Genomic DNA, 18,813 nt, shown 5'->3' with positions numbered 1-18,813 from the left:
AAGGTCTGGGAAGAGTCTTCTCTGATAGTCTTCTTCAGCAATGGACTTTTTTTTTTTTTTTTTTTTTGTGATATGCGGGCCTCTCACTGTTGTGGCCTCTCCCGTTGCGAAGCACAGGCTCCGGACGCGCAGGCTCAGCGGCCATGGCTCACGGGCCCACCCGCTCCGCGGCATGTGGGATCTTCCCGGACCAGGGCACGAACCCGTGCCTCCTGCATCGGCAGGCGGATTCTCAACCACTGCGCCACCAGGGAAGCCCCAGCAATGGACTTTTTAAAGTTTAACTTCTATAGAAATTGATTTCTCTTAGGGATCTTTCAGTTACTGCTTTATAGTTTTCTCTTTGTGTATAATATTGCATCTGAACAGGAAGGTTGTTCGATGGCTTGCACCATCTTCATTCGTTTCCTTAATAAACATTTTTTGAGATCCTACCATATATGGGCACTGTTGTACATGCTGGGCACACAACACTGAAAAATTCACATGGATCTTCACAGTGATATTGTAGTGGGTGGACATAGAGCCTCGTTTTTTAAAATAACAGAATTCAGGTGTACCAAGAGCTATGATGGAAGGGCCAAAGTTTAGATAAAGAACAACTGAGTTAGAACCAGGTGAGATAAAGTGTCAGACAGTGACTGTCTCAGGAGGTGACATGTGAGTTGGTGTCTCAGAGCCATGAGATGAGTCACCAGGCTCCTCTTCTTCAGTGCTGTCCTGGGCTCTGCTTGCTACCTGTCATGTCCTGGCAGATATTTACTGAATGAATAAATCAATCAATGATGGCCAGAGGTTCTGGCCTTGGCTATGAGAAGCATTTTAAATTTATGTTGCCTTTAAAGTTCTATTATTGAAGAGCTGTTTAGACAAGTCCTGTGGTAGATTTTTACTTTGGGGAGCAAAGATATTTTCCTTCGGTTTTTATTCATTACTTATTGCAAAAGCGATTTTGCAATGACTGATTTCAACATTTCTCCCTGGGCTTCTAAACCACCCTAGTCCCAAGCAAGCCTGAGCAAGTTTCCAAAACAGGGTTTTTCCTTCAAGCCTGACCTCCCAATCTGCCACGAGGAAGCTTTGCACATCCATACCTGTTTGGGGTACAGAGTGGCAGGGAGAAAGAAGTGAAAACAAGCCCACTGGGCCCAGGTGATGTATTTGTAGAATCTTGCTTCTCCCAAAACATTTCCTGTGAATCACAAAAACTCACACTTAGATATGGTCTCTGAGGCTTGCTTTGCAGTGGGTTATACATGAACCCCATCTTGTGCTTCTCCAAACATATTTCCACTGGATAATTTTTAAGGCAGAGAAACTTAAACACATTTAATGAAACTTTCTTTTCATTGATTAGCTAAGTAACAAAATACATAGTGAAAAAATCTGAATGCATGAAATGGTGAATATTTGAGTCTTCGGCTAGTTTCTTCTTTTGTTTTTATTTGTTTGTTTTAAGATTGAAAGCTATTTTTTAAACCTTTTTTTCTGCAATAGTTTCTTTTTTATGATTATTGATCCCTATTAGCATTATAATTATAAATACTTGATACGAATTTTTCTCTTTGATCTGTCCTACCTGTCAATCAACAGTCTTTTAAACTCGAGATTCTTTCTTTCCTTCTTGACATTTGCCATTGTTTTCCACCCTGAATGCCTTGCTTGCTGTTCTCAAAAGCTGCCCAGGATCACTAAGAGCGTACACTGCAGTATCAAGTACCATGGCTTCAGGCTTTGCCGCAGCTGCCCACTTTCTAAAAGCTCCCTTTATTCTTTGCAACTGCACTTATCCAATTCAGACTGACAAATATCAGTTCTTTCCCCCTACCATTCATGCAAAAAAAAAAATCCTGAAAACAAAACCAAAAAACCCTGAAAGTGTAATAAATCCTTCCCTCTGCACAGTGTACATTAATACACCTTGTAATTGCATTTCCCTGTTGGTTTTAGTCCTTTGCCCTTTTATTCTTTCCTTTTGTACCCTGGCTTCCTCAGCATTACTACTCCCAGCCTTGGAATCCAAGCTGCAAATGCAGGAAACTTGCCCATCCATTTAGGACAAACTGAATGGATTACATTAAAGAGGCCACAGCACATCATCTGGTGGTGCTGCTTGCTAAAAGCACCCGTTGCTCAGTTCACGAGAAAACAGCAGGTCTTGAATTCAAGTCTAATGACTTAGGAGCTCAAGAGCACACTGTGGGGTTTGATGGAAGTGAACTGTATGATAGTATATTAGCGGATAGTATATGTATATGGCATATATAGTGTATAGTTTATTTTTCTACCAGTCGCCATACTTATCCACATGGAGAAATCTGGAGGTTTTCAACCACTGCCTCTGGGGCAATCTCACTTGCTGCATGATTCTGCACTTCTGCTCTGCTGTTTCACTTGCCAATTTTAAGTAAGAACAGGTATGCTATTAGGAATGGATGTATTTTACTGTATACAATTAACACTTGAGGAGAGTGGCCTTGAGGAGGTCATTTGAGGAGCAAATGTAAAGACTACCCAGTCTCTAGTAAGTGGAATATATGAGCTCTAAGAGCTCTTCACTTCACAGAAGCCATTAGACACAAATTAAGTCTTTCCTTACTTACATAGTTACAAGGAAACTATGGAGTTACTCCAGAGTCATTTTTGTTGCTTTATTAAACAAGTCAAATGACCATTAGATTCTTACAGAGCCATAGGTACCAGGGCCCCTTCAGGATATGAAAGGGCCTATTCTCAGACCTCAGGGACTCTAGGGCTGGACAGGACCTTAGAGACAGGATTGGAATAGGGACTCTATAAGGATCCTTTCTGAGGCAATATTCAATGGCTCTACGACCTAATCCTTTGCTACTCAAAGAGTGGTCGATGGACCAAGAGCCTCAGCATCACTGGCACCACCTGAGAGCTGATTTCAAATAAAGCATGTCAGGCCTCAACCACCTACTGCCTCCGAATTTGAATTCACATTTTTACAACATCCCAGATAATTCATGTGTACACATAAATTTGAGAAGCCCTGATTTACCCTAATCTCTTATTTTCCTGAAGAATAAACTAACGCTCAAAGAAATAAGATGCATTACCCAAGGTCATTGAGTGAATCTGTAGTTAAAAGATCTAGGGCCAAACTACATGAGTCATGATGTCCAATCTGGATAATCACCTGCATTTCTTTCAGGTATCTGATTCCTTCATGAATATCCCAGGGTTGGCCAAGGCCCCACCTGGGCCTGCCCTCTCCATATAGCTTAGATATTTTCCCAAATCACCTCGTCCATCAGAACTTTCTGCAATGGCAAAGGTGCTCTGTATCTACTCTGTCCAGTGGCCACATGTGCCTACCAAGCACTTGAAATGGGCTTGCTGCTACTGCGGAGCAGAGGAAGGCAACTGGGGGAAAGTGAGGTCTCCACCTCTAGGGCCTACTTACCACTCAACTTCAACAGGAAAGAGGAGCCGCAGGGCTTTTCTTTGGATAGCTAGCACAGTTGCAGTTCCTCAGCTCATGTTCTGATAAAGTAAGTTGTATCTGTTGCAGTTTTCGGGAAGACTGCCCTGGAAAAAAAAAAATCTCTAGACTGTATTTATGAACTGGGAAAAAGAGCTAAGAGCCTTTAGGGTCATCTGGGAAGCTAACCATTCTTTTGAAAGGGTATAAGCAAGCCATTAACCTGCTGTTCCTAAGGCAAATGCCATGTCCCTGTTCTTGGGTTTGTTTTGAGGATTTTTCTAGAAAGAGATAAACAGTCCACTACTACTTGTGATTCTCCTTGCCATGAGGGAGTGGAGATTTAAACTGTCTGACTTAAAAAAATATTGTAAAGTGTTTCAGAAAGAATCATATAGATCTATCTAGCTACCATCTGGTTGATTAGTGGCCAGAATGTCCCCAGTTCTTCATTGCTGCCTATTTCCATGCATTTCTGCAATATGATTTGGTAGCTCCTCCTATCATGAGGTGAAGTCTACTTCATCATTTATAAATCTGGGCTGACCTTACAATTTACTCTGGTCAGTAAAATACAATGGAAGTGACAACGTGCCAGTTCTTGCATCCTTCCATTCTCTTTCATGGAAACTTACACTGGCATGTGAATAATCCTGGACTAGCCTGCTGGAAGATGAGAGACCCCATCCACTGGAGAGAGGCCCTGGGCCATTTTATCTGTTCCAGCCGAGGCCAACACAGACCAGCCACCCACAACTACACACCAGTTGACTACAGATACGTCACTGAGCCCAGTCAGGATCAACCAAGCTCAGGGTGTATCAGCCAAGTGGCCCCGTCCACTTATACTTGGAAAAAAAAATAAATGGTGGTTGTTTTAAGCAACAAAATTTGGGGGGTAATTTGTTATAATATTGTGGCTATACCAACATTATCATATTTGACATTTTAAATGGCATTTAACATTTCTGACGGAAAAAATAGTTTTTGAGGTCATGATCAGATGAAGTTCCTTGGAATCAGAATCTATCAGAGCTGGAAGGGACATTAGCGTTAGTCCTCGCCTACAGACAAAGTTTTACAGCTGAGGAAATGGAGACCTAGAGAAGGAAAATAAATAACCCTGGATTAGACAGCCAGTTAGGAGAAGCACAGGACACAGGTCTCCTGTCTCCAAGGCCTTTGCAAGTCCTCAGTCTGTTCTTTCATGAATATGCTCTCAGTTTTGCTTGTCTGCCAACCAGCAAGGCTTCGGAAACACAGCTTTTAAAAAGGAGATTACATTTAGAGAGAATGGTTCTTCCGACTCTACAATCTGATTCTTTGATTTCTAAAGGCCCTCTCAATTCTTTGTTAAAAGAAATCCCAACTTTGACATTTACTTTTTATGAAAAGATGAACGGATAGCCTTTACCATCACCATGGCACTGCTTACTTAATCAACCATTATGTCTGTTTGTAATTTGTCAAAAATTGTGCATGTTATAATAAAAAAAAAAAAAGTAGTAGTATGTTTTCTACTCACCATTGAGTGAATTTCTTCACTGGTATGTATTCACTTCCCTGGCAAGTTAGTAACTCAGCCTGCTTGCTTCTATTCTTTCTTAAGCTCTGGTGGCCATTCTTTGCATCTCAGAGTTTACAACATATTTTCATGCAAATTATCTGATTTGAATTTCCCAATAACCCATTTTTATCCCCAGCAAGAAAACTGAGGCTTAAAGCAGTTATGTGATTTGTCCCAAGTCTTGTGGACTGGAAGGAGAATGGCTAGGTCACACTTCTAGATTTTCATTCAACAGTCTGATTTCTATGGATGTTGTCACCTTGCCAAATTTATAATCTGTACCTGTTGGATATATATAGGTGCCAGTCATGCCCAATTTCCCGCTTCTTACTGAAATACCCTGGTCCAAAGCTGCTTCCTGAGGAAACGGCCGTGGGCTCCTCTTGGCAGAGGGGTCTTCCATGTGGGGTGATCTCAGATTCAGGGCCCTTCTCTTTAGCTGCACAATGGGCCAAAGTTTAAACTCTGAAATATGGGGGAGAAAGGAATCTTCCAGTCTGAAGAAACTGAGAGGTAAACCTAAAGGAGAGAAAATAGCCAACCCTGGTTCTACTCTGTTTCCTTGGGACCTTCTGTTTCCAGTTCTAATCCATCTGTGTCCTTAAAATAAACCTTATTTTGCTTAACTGGACAGGAGTCCAACTTACACAGTCACCTTTCTTTCATATGACATTTCAAAATTTCCCATGTGATGTCATTCAACAAGGGAAACTAATCTATCGAGTGAATTGCAATCAAGTACTATTATCTCCACTTCACAAGGGAAAAAAACTACAGCTTTGAATGGAGGTTAGTGACTTGCTCAAGGTCATACAGCAAGGTCACAAAATTTAAACCCAGTTCTCCTACTTCCCAGTCCTAGGATCTTTTGGGTTTCTTAACTTAATATTGAATGTCTTTAGTATGCAACAAACAACATGTCTGTTGCAATCCTTCTTATTGAAAAATGTACAACCATTTCCTCAGGGAATATGTTGGAGGAGAGTTTAAAGAGAACCTCAGAAAACTGCTCAAAAAATCCTCACTTCCAACTGTCTGTTGGTATTTCAAGGCAGGATACATATCACTTCACACTCTCTACATCACTCTGGTCTCCTGCTTTCTCAAAGGTGATCAACAAAAGTCAATGCTTTAGTTAAGAATCAAGACTCCATTCTCCAAGTTTTATATGACAACACCCAAGTTCTTATTGCCATTTCTCCAAAGAGAACTTGTAGAGTCTTCCTGCAAATACACAGTTGACAAATTGCTCAGATAGCAGTGGAAGGTCTAAGGTGAGTATGCAGATTGGATGCATTTCATATTTATGAAACCCTGCATGAGATGCCAAATACACTGGTACATGGCTCTTTAAATACTAGCTACCACTGAATGTTTTTGATGGGGAGGGGGAGGAGGAAAGTTATGGTTTTGAGAATGTGTCTTGCATTCCTCCAACTACAGGAAGAGATGTTGACAGAGGATCCTGACTACGACAGACATCCATCGCCACTGACTTGGTACTCCTAGTCAGTGACTCAGAATGTAGGAATACTAAAGCAGGCCCATTTCTGGGGGACACTCTGGCAGCCCAGTTTGGCTCAGGAACTCTCTAACAACCCTGCTGAACCTCCCTCAGGCTGCACAGTGATCTCAGATGCTCCCCGCCCACACCCCCAAGCCTTCCTTCCTGCATTCTCTCCTTCACAGGTGTCAGACCTCACCATGGTCTCACAGCTCTCCCAGCCTTCTGTGGCTCCCCCCCCTATTTTCTCACAAGGCAATTTCCCCTAATAATACCCTTGCATGGTTAATCATGTCTTGATATCTGCTCCTTGGAGTACCTGGACAAAGAGTCAGATGAGTTTTATATGCTTAAGTCAGCAGTTGCTATATGTACATGTATGTGTATAACTTTGAAACTAAAAATAAATTTTAAAATGATTACATTCTCTGATAATGGTTCCAATACCAGATTTTGGTCAGATACTAACAAGGGTCTACTTTCCCCATTTTTATCCCTAGATCATAAAAAAATCCAAGATGAGCCAAAGTGCAGCTGCTGACCTGGATGGACAGGTCAGCCCCGTGCAGTACAAGCAGTGGGCAAGATAAGGCAGTGGTTGACGTGTCCACTGAAGCATCTTGTCCAGAAGGGTTTTTTCTAATCACAGAAGTCTCTTTCTATACCTAGAGCCTCAAGGAAATCAGAACTGGCAGAAGCAGTCAGTTTTAAATCCAGGGCCCTGAGTAAAAATTTGGGAAAGAATGCCTCACCCACACCCAGAGAACAAAGCCTCCTCCCCCTTTCTGCTGGTCTCTGAACCAAACTGAACAGGGAGGGAACAAAGAAACCATAACTCTTTTTCCCCTACTGTCCTGTCAAGATGGGAATTGTTTCTAATGGTCTTCCAGCAAAAACACTACCTGTAACTCATTCTACTTAATCCCAGCTCATCCCAAACTTTGGTTAAGCAGCCATGTAAATGGCAGAATAGCAATGCCTAAAGATTTCATTCCTTCTTATTTGCGTCAGTGCAATGTAAGGGCAGCTCTATCTGAATTTTTCTCTTATTCCAATAATTTGTGTGTTTTTCCTGGGTGTATAATCCATCTAGTCAGTATCCTGGAGGGTAGACTGGGCCCAAAGTATGTTCTACCCTTGAGCATTATTTTTAAAACTATAATGAGCATACTAATGTCCTGAGGATCTTGTTAAAATACAGATTCTACTTTGGTAAGTTGTTGGTTACGGCCTGGGATCCTACATTTCTTTAAAGAGAAGGGGCCAAATTGATACTCTTGGTCTGAGGCCCTAAATTCATGCTTCTCACAGTGTAACATGCCTCAGAACCACCTGGAGAGGTTGCTAAAACACAGAACCCAGGGCCTCAATCAGAGAGTTGATTGAGTAGCTCTGGTGGGGCACCTGAGATTCTGCATTTATAATAAACTCCCAGATGATGTCAATGCTTTTGGTCCCTGGACCATACTATGAGTAGCAAGGATTTAAAGAACATATCTAATAGACAAGTCTCATAAAACCTGATTCTTTCTGCTGTCTTATTATTTGATTTGTCTGGGAAAGTGGGTTTGGAAAACAGCTGAGTATTTTCGCATGGGGCTGATTCATTCTTCTTTCAACTTAACCTTATAAACTGAGGGTAAATGCATAGGACTAAAAGCTGCATAGGTTTGGGACATGAATGGGAATCATGGAAAAGGTTCAACAGCATAGATTTCAAATCAAGGGACCCTGATTCACCGTAACCTCTCTATGAGTGCCTACTATTAACCTTTCTCATCCTAAATAAGATTCCCTCAGCAATACCTAAATTCCACAACTTGTACTTTACCTCTGCTTTAGAACTGCTTCCAAGGCTGAGAGGACAAGAACGTGGGACTCAGAAAACATCAAAAGCTGCCTGGCACTGAGCCCATGGAAATTCTAAGAATAAAGACCCATTTCTGGGGAGAGAGACTGTACAGTAACTATTGGGCAACTCTACATATCTGCATAACACAATAACTCTATATCCTCCACCTGTCCTGTGTGCTAGGGGTTGTGATTAGTTTCTTACATGCACAGTCTCACATAAATCTTATACCAATCCAACTAGCAGATGAGAAAGCTGAAGCTGTGAGCCACTGGGTCACAGGCCTATTTGTCCAAAACCTGGACCTTAGACGTTTGCCACTGAAAGTGTGGCCCATGGACCAGTGGCATCAGCACGACTTAGACCTTTTTTTATTAATGCTGAACCTCAGGCCCCACCCCTGACCTACTTGACCAGCATCTCCATTTGAATAAAATGCCAGGTGATTCCTGTGCATTTTAGGGCAAACGCTTGGGCCCACTCTGCCACATTGCCTCTCTACCAAGGAAGGATCTTTGCAGAGTAATTTTCTTTATTGGAAATGCTCTAGCACAGAGCTGGTGAGACAACAAAGGCAGTCATTTTCATCCCTGACAAAGGGATGGTTGGATTGCTTTGGGAGGAGAACTGTTTAGCACAACGTCAGAGCTCAGTGGAGCTGCATGTGCTGACACAGCAGCTCTTATAGCTTTTTTGGGCTGGACTTGGGAACTGATGTGCAGTCACTATCCAGAAGCAAACTGGAGTATATTAAAAGCAGGGCTTTCCCTCGTGCTACCTGCTTGTACTAAGGGAGTGCTCTCCAACTGTACAAGGGTCTTCAAGAGCACAGAGTTAGATTAAGAAAAATAAGAATCACGTTCCATTTGGCTTTCTGGGAACATCACAGATTCAAGAGTGATACCGGGTTGGCCAATATGGTCATTTGGGTTTTTCCATAAAATGTTATGGAAAAACCTGAACGAAATTTTGGCCAACCCAATATCTTTCCTAGGAATGGGAGATAATATCGGGCAGAGAAATTCAGTACCAGACTAAAGCAGGGGCTCACTTTTGGGGAAATGTGTAAAACAGGACACTTGGCCAACCTCCTTGTATTTGGTCATGGAAACAGTAGCCACTTATAAATTCACAAATCTGTAGTTGACCCGTGTTCTGCTGACCTGATCCAGGTTTAGTTGATAGTGAAACTCTCTCATGGTTCCAGCTGGGACAACTCGGCTCTGGTTCCTGTGTCTCTCACCTTCCTAAGCCCAGCCTGCTGGCTCAGTGGGTTTCCAAAAACCTGAGTGGGAACATTCAAGACATCTTGAGGCCTAAGCCAACCTGGCATTCTGTTACTTCTACTGACTAAAACAAACTGAAAGGCCAGTCTGTATTTAAATACTGGGGAAACACACTCTACTCTTGATGGGAAGAGCAGCAAGGTCACATTGCTGAAAGGGCATGGATGCAGGGTGGAGATTTTGTAATCTGTTATATTTCTACTCACTGCCTCTCATCTGTCCTTTTTTGAAATTGTTATTAGTATACTGGCTCTTGCCTAAAGATTCCACTTGTTGTTTATGGGTTTATTGCTCCTACTGGCTATAGATGCGTTTGAAGACCACTGTGTGCATTTATAGGTGCTGGTTGTCCACCTCAAAAATGCAGGCCATCAAATACAATGGAAACAGGTGGAAAGTCAAGAGAGCACAGAATTTTAATATAAATTAAAATCTCAATGAGATATCAATATACTCCTAAAATATGCTGAATGAAAGGAAAACAAAAAAACAACCAGACAACTGCATGTATTGGCAAGGATGTAGAATAATTAGAACTCTCATGTTCCATGGATAGAAACGTAGACACTTTGGGTAACTGTTTGGCATTATTTAGTAAAGCTGATGCTATGCCTGTTCCACAACTCAATGATTCTGTTCCTCGAGACAGATCAGCAGAAATGTTAAATAAGGTCAGCCAAGAATGTTCATAGCAGGATTATTTGTAAGACCACCAAAGAGGAAAGACCTCATTTTTATTCACCATAGAATGGGTAAATCTATTAATGTGTAGTCTTACAATGGAATATTATACAACACTAAGAATCAATGGTTTATAAGTGCTTATAAGGATATGATGAATTTCACAAAACCTAAGGCTGGGCAGAAGAAGTCAAAAGAAGACTTGCTACACATGTCCACTTATTTACTTTCAAAAATAGGCAAAACAAATCTATGGTATTGGAATCGAGTATAGTAGTTTTCTATGGAGGCTTTGGGAGTGCTGGTAATGTTTTCTTAATCCAGGGACTACTTACATGAAGTGTTTATTAAGTAAAGATTTCACCACATTCCACTTAGGACTAGCACACGTTTTTGTATGAACACTATATTTCAATAAGAAGGTTTTAGAGAAGAGCTCTGAAATGAGAGAAATTTGAGTTCAAACCCAGTTCTACCATGTGGATTTGAACAATATTCTTGACCTCTCTAAGCCCCAAGTTCTTCAACTGCAAAATGGTGATAATTTAATATTATAATGGCCTTAATGATGATTAAATTTTAAGATGTGTGTAAAGATCTCTGTGCCAATAAATGTTAGTTCCTCCTGCTTACTGTGGAAAATGGCTAACATTGCATTTACTGTCCCAGACGTGCAAAATACAATGTTTTCATTATACTAGTGCACAAAATCACGTTCTCAATTTTGCTTCCAAAAGAGAGAGAGAGAGAGAGAGAGAGAGAGAGAGAGAGAGAGAGAGAGAGAGAGAGAGAACTTAAGAACTTTTCCCATTTCATTAATTAAGAGTATGAATATTCTGAGTGTTATATTTTACATAGGCTAGAACTTTATATGTCATTCTACCATATTTATGGTGCTTATTCTTCCCTTTTGGTTTTGCAGATTCTTTTGCTGTTACAGCATATCTAAATTATTAACAGAATTTAGAATGTTGGGTTCCTCAAGGGATTTTATAGCAGTAAAGTTATTACTTTAATGAGTAAATAGTACAAAACTTTATACTGTGGAAGGACTTAGAGCCATTTGGCTTTCATCCTTAAGCTTAAAGATGATCTTGAGGCATAAATGGATGAATCAGGCAAAAACAGCCTGTCCTGGCTTCTCGCTGGTTGTTCCAATAGAGGGGGAACAGAGCCTGTGGATGGCATGAGGCAGTAGGAAATCCTGACTCCAGCTTTCTCTGTTCTTGTTCGCAAACGCTCTGGGGCTACCTCATTAGAAAATGGGGGAGAGAGAGAATCTTGGAGGATATTTCAAAGTTGGCTGCTCCCCAGAGCTGTTCTCCATGGTGATACTCACACCTGCGCACACGCAGAGATGCACACGCACACGTGCACACACACACACGAATGCATGGAATCCATGCTTAAAATCCTATGTTTATAATACAGGTTGTTGTCAGCCAACCAACATTAAGCCCTTCATGCAACAACAGCTTTGACAAGAAGAAAAATACTCAAAAGGCTCAATGAGATGGGGAAGCTGACTTCATCTCTTTCATAATTTTACTTAGACCTCAACCCTGATCGGTCATATCCTGATCTAAAGGAGAATCAAGAGTCATTTAACAATAATAATAGCATATAATTATTCTTAATAACCATAACCTTAAAGTGCTGTATGAAGTCTGTATTCTCCCCAACAGTCTTATAAAATAATCAGTTCTCAAACCATCATTTTATAGGCAAAGAAACTGAGCCTCTGAGAGGTAGACTAATTACAACTCAAGACTCCAGATGCTAATCTGAAACTTTGTTTATACATTTCGTTCAAGTCCACTTTAAAAAGTTTTATCACTTCTATATATTTAATATTTGGGGGAATTCCCTGGCGGTCCAGTGGTTAGGACTTTGCACTTTCACTGCTGAAGCCTCGGGTTCGCTCCCTGGTTGAGGAACTAAGATCCCACAGGCCTCGTGGTGAGGTCAAAAGGAAAAAAAATATATTTTGATGGGTGTAATGGGAGTCTGGCAAGAACCATAGAAACAAGCTAGGAAAAAAACATGTGTATATATAATAGACCTAGGGTTTGGTAGATCGTGACATATTACAGAGGTGGCTGAAGTGACCTGAAGTTTAAGGCTTCAGTTGTGAAAGCCTTTTTCACAGATAAAAGGAAGTTATTGATAGAAGGGACCTGGTGGGAAGGGATTGAGGATTTGGAGAAAATACTTGGACGTCAGGTGACAAGAGAACCTCTAACTTGCAGTCGTCCAATTGGTGAGTTGATATGCACTACTTGAGCCCAATAGCACCTAGATATCATGACTGTTCACTAGCCGGTATCTGGAAACATTGGATGTTATCTCTATTAGAGGGAGAATGGAAAAATTAAGAGCAAATGTTAAAGGTTGATCTGGGGAAATGCACCTGTTTAGTGGCATTGGCGGGTGGCAGGAGTGGAAGGTCTGAGAAATAGGAAATGAGAAGTTAAATGGTATGACATCGTTAAATGGTATTACATTGTTATATCAAGAAGCCCAAAGAGTTACATTTCAAGGCTGCTGCTGATGGTCAAGAACAAAGATGGGGAATCACCGATTAGCAGGTCATTTGGTGATTTTAGAGCATATTGGTGAGTCTGTGGAGCAGGGTTCTGTAGAAGACGGAGTTCAGGTTCTTAAATAGTGATATTTTGTGAGACTATGGAGAGTATAGTTGTAGGTCATATATAAAATTTGAGACATTAAAGATAAAAGGAAGAACTGTAAAGTAGAAAACAGGAGGATTTTTTTTTTCCGATTTGGTTGATAGGCGTGTTTTTCTTCCTTGCTTGCTTTCTTTTAAGAATAGGGGAAAGTCTGCAACAGACAGAATGCAAGAGGAAAGATTGAAGGTGCTACTTATTGAAGCAGGATACACACTGAGGAGAGAACTTGAGAAGATGTATCGTAGACCAGGACTTCTTCAATTTGAGTGTGCAGAAGAATTTCTGAGAGAAAGAATTAAAACACAGATTCCCAGGCCCCCATTCCTGAGATTTTCAAGGAGTCCGTCTAGGGCTGGTTCAAGTGTCTGTATTTCTAATAAATGATGCTGATTCAGATGGCCCCCGAGCAGCTCTGTGGCGGCATGTTTAGTCTTCTCTGTCACATTCAGCTCAGAGACACTTGGGGACTCTGTCTTCTCTTGGCTTTCTAGAATTATTATGTTGTAATTTTTCAGCCTCATTTCCAACAGCATTCCTTTCTTCCTGTGCTCTTTTCCTCTAAAACTAGGAAGCATCCAGGAGTTGGCTTTCTGGCCAAAAACTTTCTCTACACAGCAGGCATGAGTAAATCATTTATATCAATGTTTCCAGACACTGATGCACCAGCTTCTCCTTGCCCATGTATCATCCTTCTTGGTATCTCTACCTGGAATTCGCTCCCCAGCTGGTGGGGTTCTCGGACACTTTAATCAATAGAAATTGCTTAAGAGGCCAGATGAGAAATTCAGAAAAGGGCTCCGGCTGCAGCACAAGGGAACGAAAAGAAGTAACTGATGCCCTTGCTTGCTCCCTGAGAGCTGGTCCCTTAAATAGGGTGAGGGGCGTGCGGGCGGGTCCAGGTGTTGGGTCGGAGGGGTGACTTGGGTGGTCGGCCCACCTGCTTGATGGTGCTTTGTGCAGGGGGCATGCGCAGTACCCTGCTTTTGCTCCTGACACCACAGAAGTGGCAGTTGGGTTTTTCGTCTTTTTGTATCTTGTTTTTCATACTTTGCCCCATCTGCACATGCACACAGTTATTTTTAGTCCCTTATAGCTTCTTTGCAGTTTGTTTCTTAAGGAGATGTTTGTCTAGATGCACGCACTGCAGCAAAGGGTCCCAGATCCCAGGTCCCAGCCTGTCTCACTATCTCTCCTGAAAACTACCTGTCCTTTATTTCCCTCCCAAATCTCACTGTCTTCTACACTGTCTTCCCTGACTAATGTGGTACCCCACAATCTCTTCCCCTCACAGAGCAACAAAGGACCAGATCCTTGTCCTTTCATAGCATCCCAATCCAAGATGTGCTCTCCTTGACTAAATATGAACCCCTCCCAAATACTATGGTAACAACTGGAGCAATTGGACTGGATTGTGAGATGATGCTAAGAAATTATTAATTTTGTTGAGTACTTTAATGATTTTGTGGTCATATAGAAAAATGTACTTATTTTTTAGAAATTTATATTGAACTTGAGGGTTGCATGGGAAATGTCACATGTCTGTAAATTTCTCTAACTTACTATAGCGAAAAAAGAGTTGAAGCAATTAAATCAAGGTGATAAGTATATGAGTTTTCACTACATTATCCTCTCTACTTTTCTGTATAGTTAAAAACTTTGAAGATTAAATAGTAAACAAGAAAAGAAAAGCCATCGTCCACTGAAATCATGGATTTGGTGATCTGGTCCTATCTCCTGGAATACTCATTAAAATAACTATGTATTAAAGTAGTTATTTATCATTGGTTATAAGATTATCGACTAATGTGATTTTGGTCCAGACTTAAGAGTTGGGCTGTTCCCCATCTCTTGGACGTGGTGTATACCTTTGACTGGAATCTGGATGGGCTTGCCTTACAGCCGATTTTTCTACAAGTCTAGGATGGGCAGAATCCATTTGCAGCACGACGATGGGAAAAGTAACAACAAACTCTCAAAGTTCCTTTGTGAAAGACGTTCTTCGGCCATCACAATTTGGCAGCACCAAGAATGGGGAGGTTCCAGCTCAGGCTTTGCTGGCTCTGCACTTCAGGCGGCTGTCAAAGCCGGCTGTTGATCCCTTCCCAGGTGCAGGATCAGCTGTGGGACACATGTTTGACCTGATAGTCTCTCTGCTGGTCCCCCAGATACTGATGTCTTTACTTGAAGGGCTTTAAAGAAACATCATGGGAGAGAGAAAAGACTCGACCATAGAAACGTTAATAAGAAAGAGCTGTCCTTTTCCAGCAGTGGGGCTCCCTGCTCCATGAGATATCTCCCAGTTATATACTCTCCTGTGGGTTAGTCCCAGGTGACCCCTGTGAGGAAGCCCTGGAGAAGGTGAGGGCCTGGAGATGCCGGATCCCAAAACAAGCAGATGAGGGGCAAGAATGAGCTTGGCAAAAAAGGACAGCTAGGGGACTAAGTTGGAACACTAGAATACCCTGAGGATGGATTTGAGGGGATGACTGGAGTGAGGTGCTTCTGAAGAGTAGCTACTGTCATTCAGGACCACAGTCCCTACAGTGGGTACAGCAAAAGGAAGGGGGGGTGAGAGGACAGGAGAGAGAACATTATTTGTGCTCCTTGCAGACTGTTTCCTGAAAGCGTCATAGAGCCTTCCATCTGAAAACAAACCTCTTGCTACTCTAACCCGCAAGGTATCAGAAAAGTGTTTTCCTACTAGGTTAGGAAAGCCACTTAACTTTTGAATTGTTAGTTTATTAATGAAAGGGGAAGAAGGCAGGGAACCAGATGACCTCCACACTTCTTTTTTATCTTAAATTTCTACCCATCGCTTGAGTGAAATAACAGGGGACCATAACTGATCCATTAGTCTGGTTGCCATGCTGCTTTGAGCAATTTACAGGAAGATTAATAAAATATTGACTTCAGTTAGTGGCATGTCCAGAGGACACTTAAATATAGGATGACTTTAACTATTAGAAAGTTGAATATATTCTTTGCGAAGTCAGCCTTAAGATAATTCTGGCTATTCATTTTTTCTCCTTCAACTGAAAGAATACTTCAGGTGAAATAGTATCGATTTTCCAAAAGAGAGTACTCTGGGTAGAGATGATAAACTTATAGCTGAATGCTGAAAAGAAAAATGAGATTTTGAAAAGAGAAATGAACTTTCAAGTGACAAATACTGAAGCTCAGGGCCCTGGGGCTGCGTCAGAATTCAGAGAGATTATCATGTCATTACGTATTATTGAGCTCCCGAGAAGAAAATACCCGGAGCTGATGAGTTCCCAGAGGGGGCACTCAGGTGAGTGGGGGACATGCATTCGTGGGATAGTCCAGACCTCAGACAGAGTCACTAAGAGGTGCCAAGACTGTCGAACCCTGACTCTCAAACTTGGCTGCATGTTGGATTACATAGGGAGGTTTAAAAAGTACTGATGCTTGGTTCCTGCCCACAGTGAGTCTGATTTAATTGCCCTGGAGTGTGGCCTGGATATGAGAATTGTGCAAAGCTCCCCAGGTGACTCTGATGTGCACCCAACGGTGAGAACAAGTGTGTGGATCCCTGGGGCCACTTCCAGCTGGAGAATCTGGCTTCCTGGACAGAGCCCCATCCCTGCCCTTGAGGAGCTCTAATTGCTTTACTGTTTCCCTTCTCTTTCCTCTTAGCCTTTGTTCTACTTAGAAATTTTTGTCTTTCTTCCTTGAAAGTGAACTAACCACAACAAACAAAAGTAAATAAGCAATTATTACATCCAGGCAGCAAACAACCACTACCAATGACAGATAGTTTATGTAAGTTTATGTAATTAGCTTACTTACATAAACTTACTTACTTTATGTAAGTAGCTCCGTAAACAAATGCTGTATTAAAAGCCAAAGAAATGCCCTTCCCCCGAGCACTAGAACAAAAGCTCATCCATATGACGGCCTGTGGTCTGATGTGTGAATAAACTTTGTTCCTCTCTGAGTTTGTTAGTGTCTGATGGAAGCCACGCTATATTCCAGGCTATTTGTTTGAAGGCTAAGGCTTTTGTAGCAAAATTATCTCACCTCAATAACCGATAAAGGATCAGCAAACTATAGCTCCATGGGCCATATCCAGCCTGCTGCTTGTTTTGTTAATAAAGTTTTATTGTAACACAGCCATGTCCATTTATTCACTTATTGTCTGGGGCTGCTTTGGCACTACAACAAAGTTGAGTAGTCGTGACAGAGACTGTCTGACCTGAAAAGCCAAAAATGTCTACTTGTCCTTTACAGATAATGTTTACCAACCCCTGTAAATATAAACATTTCTAGGCTGCAGTGTTAGCATTTGCCTGCTATGGTAGACTGATTAAAAAAATATGGCCATTTCTTTTTTTTTTTTTTTAATTTATTTATTTTTGGCTGTGTTGTGTCTTCGTTTCTGTGCAAGGGCTTTCTCCAGTTGCGGCAAGCAGGGGCCACTCTTCATCGCGGTGCACAGGCCTCTCACTGTTGTGGCCCCTCTTGTTGCGGAGCACAGGCTCCAGACGCGCAGGCTCAGTATTTGTGGCGCAGGCTCAGTATTTGTGGCGCACGGGCCCAGTTGCTCCACGGCATGTGGGATCTTCCCAGACCAGGGCTTGAACCCATGTCCCCTGCATTGGCAGGCAGATTCTCAACCACTGCGCCACCAGGGAAGCCCCAATATGGCCATTTCTTAACTCCTCCCTAAATCCTTTCCAATGTGACCAAAAATGGAATCCATTTCACCAGCCATTGAATTTATGCCGGACTTATGAGTTGTTTTGAATGTTTTGAATGCGGAGGAAGTGACACTGGACCCATCATGGGCCTAGGTTTCAGGAGCCGTTGCAAACTTTCTCACAATCCATCCTCTGAGAATAAGCCTGCTGGATGGCGAAAGACACACATAGTCCAGTTACCCCATTGCCTCAGCTAACAGCCGGCCAACCTCCAGAAACAGAGTTGTCCTGCTGATTGTGGCTGACCACAGCTGTCTGTGTCTGATCACGACCGGAAGAAGTATTGAGCCAAGCACAGTACAAATAGCCAATCTGTGGATTCATGGGCTAAATAAATATTTGATGTTTTAACCCATTACATTTTAGAGTGGATTGTTATACAGCAAAAGCTAAGACATACACCTGTCATTAGCAATGGGACTTACAGTTCCTGTGGTAGGAGTTCCTTCTCTTTCCACTCTGATTTCAAAGTCAGAATATCTCAGTCATGGCCACATACCCCAGTTGGAAAACAGGTGAAGGGAACTCTCTAAAGAAAGAAAACATTATGATAATTCTTTCACCAAATGCTAAAAAGATCCCATAAAAATAACAACTTGGCAGGGGTTGGGGGGCTTACCTGGTGTTACAGTGGTTGAGAGTCTGCCTGCCAATGTAGGGGACACGGGTTCGAGCCCTGGTCCGGGAAGATCCCACATGCCGCGGAGCGACTGGGACTGTGCACCACAGCTGCTGGGCCTCCGCTCTAGAGCCCGCGCTCCGCAACAGGAGAAGCCACCGCAGTGAGAGGCCCGCGCACTGCAACGAGGAGTGGCTCCCGCTCACCACAACTAGAGAAAGCCCGCGTGCAGCAATGAGGACCCAACGCAGCCAAAAATAAAGTGGATAGAATGAATAAATTTATAAAAAATATATACATATTAAAAAAATAACAACTTGGATTTCAAATAGGAATAACAAGTCTGAAGGGACCCACATATAAATACATTCTGATAGCTTCTTTAAAGAAAACAATTATATAATATTTTTAAAGTTATATAGTATTATATATAATTCTCTAGTATTTG

General features: G+C 41.9%; 1 long non-coding RNA gene across 1 annotated transcript in view; it reads right to left on the bottom strand.

The window, feature by feature from the left end:
- Positions 1–18,582, bottom strand: part of LOC136792471 (uncharacterized) — a 28,134-nt gene extending 9,552 nt beyond the window's left edge. Inside the window, exons 1-3 of the long non-coding RNA XR_010836301.1 lie at positions 18,366–18,582; positions 18,172–18,275; positions 3,431–3,555 (exon numbers count right to left, since the gene is read on the bottom strand). This is a non-coding gene — a long non-coding RNA (uncharacterized lncRNA). The remainder of the gene's footprint in view (positions 1–3,430; positions 3,556–18,171; positions 18,276–18,365) is intronic.
- Positions 18,583–18,813: the final 231 nt, after the last annotated feature.

The sequence above is a fragment of the Kogia breviceps genome, chromosome 14 (assembly GCF_026419965.1).
Source record: "Kogia breviceps isolate mKogBre1 chromosome 14, mKogBre1 haplotype 1, whole genome shotgun sequence".
In the NCBI taxonomy this organism is placed as follows: domain Eukaryota; kingdom Metazoa; phylum Chordata; class Mammalia; order Artiodactyla; family Physeteridae; genus Kogia; species Kogia breviceps.
Note: the sequence above shows the minus strand (reverse complement) of the source record. Positions and strands in the feature narration are given on the sequence as shown.